The sequence below is a fragment of the Sinocyclocheilus grahami genome, unplaced genomic scaffold (assembly GCF_001515645.1).
Source record: "Sinocyclocheilus grahami isolate Dianchi unplaced genomic scaffold, SAMN03320097.WGS_v1.1 scaffold29.1, whole genome shotgun sequence".
Classification (NCBI taxonomy): domain Eukaryota; kingdom Metazoa; phylum Chordata; class Actinopteri; order Cypriniformes; family Cyprinidae; genus Sinocyclocheilus; species Sinocyclocheilus grahami.
This window is the reverse complement of record NW_015505208.1, coordinates 1,798,793-1,802,629: the sequence shown is the minus strand read 5'-3', so window position 1 is coordinate 1,802,629 and position 3,837 is coordinate 1,798,793. Positions and strand designations below refer to the sequence as shown.

At 40.7% G+C, this 3,837-nt stretch overlaps 1 pseudogene; it reads right to left on the bottom strand.

Annotated features, from left to right (window-relative positions):
• Positions 1 to 454: 454 nt before the first annotated feature.
• The window catches only part of LOC107570732 (peroxisomal membrane protein PEX14-like), an 83,676-nt pseudogene continuing 80,293 nt past the window's right edge, over positions 455 to 3,837 (bottom strand).

Sequence of the window (3,837 nt, the reverse complement as noted above, 5' to 3'; positions counted from 1 at the left end):
CATTTTTTAAACAGTGCTGCTTTAGGATCAAGGTTTATCGACTGAAATTCACTTAATAGAGTCCACTGAAAATGCCAAGAAGAATGCTGATCTAATGTGAAATTTAGAGTAAGATCCAATACATAGCTATGCAGACTTTACCCACATTTTCTTTTAGGCTGGTGACCATCACATGTAATGTGCAAATTATATATAAAAAAAAAAAGTAAATAATTTACATTTAATAATTATTTGTACTTGTGTAAACTGAACTGCATAATCAAAATTTTTGCCTATTTTGGAACAGAAAGTAAATGCATGTATTATATATGAATAATTTACATAAATGAATAATTGATTAATACTATGCCTCCTTTCTTATATCTGGACACATTTTTGTTACAATAAAACCATGCAACCAAAGTTAAATTTATTCCTGATCAAATAAAAAATCAACAGAAAATAAACAAGGACATTTGTTTTAAATCAAATTTATTACAATTATGTACATTCATCTTTTCATACCAGAATTTCTCTGAGACAAATATCGGCAGGGTGTCAACAACAACATCAACAGAGCCACATACAGCAACAATGTGCAGTTTGTACAAACTGTTACACACCTTTGACGTAAGCTTACTTATAAAACTGATCCAGCGTGCGCGCACACACACACAGCTCACGTAAATGAGAACGAATGCTTAAATCCCTAAACTGAGTTGCTGAAACTGAGCAGCAGGTTGTAGATTCTTAACAAAACTGTCATAAAAACAGTTGGAGATGAGAATGCAATATTAAAAGAGATATAAGCACAGAATATGTAGCTTATATCATGTTTAATTCAGTAGCCCTCACAGCGGCTTTACAATGATTAGCTAAAATTAGCATACTATGTTGTTTAAAGGCCTCTGCCGCCACGCTACTAGAAATAACCTGCCAGTTGCAGGAACTCCTGAATGTGGTTTTAAGCAAAACTGATACATGCACACACACTCACACTAAAGCTCTGTCTCATTCTGAAGCCGATGGTCTTCCTTCCTTCCTCTCACTTAAAAAGCCAACTCATCTGTAACTCTGCAATGACACTTCTGACACCAAAAATGCTTTTTACTTTCAAGATTAAACAGACTTTACTGATTCCTTTAAAAGGATAGTTCACCAAAAAACACGTTATGTTCAATTTCATGTCATTACAAACAGCCTTTTTTATGGGACAAACAATGTTATATTTTAAATAGTTTTTGAGTACAAGTTATTTAATGACAGTTAATAGTGACCAGTTTTTTCAAAATGTATCCTTTTGTGTTCCACAAAAATAAAAAAGACCGCATAAAGGTTTAAGTAAATCACAGTTGTTGTTGTTTTGGGGGTTGAACTATTCCTCTAATGTTCACTTCACATTTGGATTTTTAGCTTTTCAAATCAATGCCCAAGTTTTAGAAAAAAAAAGTCACTGCATATCAAATGAACACACGGTTTCTCTTGACATTGTATCATATGAATATATGCTATTCTTGTGCGGGTTAGTGTTAAGCCAACCCTAGTCTAGGAAGTAAGAAGACATACACACATGGCCAGACAAGTTGAGCTCTTTCATTGTGCCTTCGCATTGTGCCGCCACAGACCCACAATTCACCTGGCTGCGCTGTAATCCGGTTACTCTGAAGGTCATTTGTTAAAAGTGAAAATGTCACAATGGATCTGACACTCTAGTTCTCACTCCAGGATCTCTCTGGCTTTGTTTCTCATCAGCTGGTGAGTGAGTAATTTCATTAGTTAAATATTCATACGTTACTCTCCATTTGCATCACGGGAAAAAAAAATTATCTTTTTTTTTTTTCATCCTCTCAGGACTTTCTGAAAGAAAAGCCCCCAAAGAGAAAAGCACAACTGTCAGCACCTCCGCTGAAGCATCCATTGTTTTACACAGTTTAATTACAAAACCCCAGCACCGTTTCATGTTAAGATTATTCACTGCAGGAGGCCTATATAATTTGGACTGGAGGGTTTGTCATGTAATATAATACAATATAACAGGCTTTCAGTATTAGATTTCCGATTTTAGCCTCCTTGACATTTCAAGCCGCATGAACTAATACATCTGTTATTTGTCGATCATTTGATTATTAACATACTTCATAAACCAAATCAGCTACCCTGCTGGAGACCGGAGAGATACGACCAAGACAAACACATTTCTCTTTCGCCTCATTGTCTGCATTCTCACACGCGTTTTCGATCTCTCTCTCTTTCTTTCTCCCACAGAAATCTCAAATCCACCATCACTCGTTGTTACACAGACTGCTGAAGCCCGGTGTACTACACGACTGAAGGAGAATTGATTCACTACGGCAGATTACAAGGTCTGATCCAACAATGCTGGGACTGTGTGTAAACTAGTGTTTACTGCTGAACAAAACAAAAGAAATGGCATAGAAACAACTTAAACGGGCTTTTTTGGAGTACTACAGTCTCTAGTAAAACAGCTAGCTAGCATTTTGGGGAAATGTATGGATTGCAAAAGAAAAAGTCCTAATTCTCTTGTCGTCTTTCCAGAAATTTCTGTTGCTGTGCTTGTTCAGGCATGCAGAAGGTTTGTGCCTTCACTCTGGTTTGCACGTTGAAAGTTTGCATGTTGAAAAGTCAAAAGGGTAAAGAACTGCAGTGAAAGGAACACATCCTCACCTGCCGCTTTCATACAGTGTTAAATTATGCTCACGGTAGCCATTTTACTGCGACGAGGGTGTGATATCAGAACTTGAATTAACTCTAAGGAAACCGAGAGAAGCCAATGGATGGATGAAGTCTGGAGTTTCTTTCTAATCGACCTCGCTCTCGTTGCCCGCACCCTCTGGACGCCGCAGCTTCTCCACCTGCTCGTTTATCTGTCCGTCGCCTCCTCTCCTGTCCTCCGTCTGCACGCTCAGGTGGTCTTCCTCATCCGCATGGGTCACGTCATCATCCTCGTCTTCGTCCTCATCGTCCTCTTTCTTCTCCTCCTCGCCCTGGACTTCCATACGGACCTGGTCTTTCAGGTCCAGAGGGAGAATGGAGCCCAGGCCCACGTCTCCGTTCAGGCAGTGCGAGCCGGACGGGGTGGCCTGGGAGCTGTTGCCCTCTTTGACGGGGGAGGAGTTGGCCGACTCGTTGCTGACGGGCGAGATGTCGCTACTGCTGTTGGTGTGGTTGACTGAGGGCGGGTTGGACAGCGATCCGGGTTTGAGAGGGATTTGCCAGGATGGGATTTTGGGAACAGAGGGTGAAGCGGGGAACTGTCTCCTGAGAAGAAAGAGGACGTGAATAGAACATTACAAGCGTTTTCTTCGAACTCTTTGTTGAAATCTCTCACAACAGAGTACACATTGTGCCTTAGGCTTGTGTCTGCCTAAAATATGCACAAGCGAGTCCAGCTATTGTGATTTGGAAACACGAGCAGATTTGTCAGTCTGAAAGTACATGAGAGATTATGTCCATATGTACTCCACACCTGGCATCTGATTCAAAACAAAGCATGTCCTCGCAACAAAGGTAAAATAAATTCAAAAGTGACTTCAGGGTGGTAAATAGACAGGTGGTTGGTAATGTCAATTTATAAGAAGATACCCTCTTCATGCAAGACAAAAATAGATTTGTAGCGGCTCTACATTTTAATTCCAGTTCTCCAAACGTTCTGGAAGATTAACCCGGGCTCTCAAGCCGCTCCTGTATGGCTACACGGAGCCAATGACTCTTTGAACCATCCACAAACAAACAGCCCACATCTACCCCATAATCCCATTCCAGTTCTTCTGCCCGCTGAGGAGGAGGGGGGGGGGCGTATACGAGAGCAGGAAGAGGAAGGGAAAAAAGGGCTAGGGG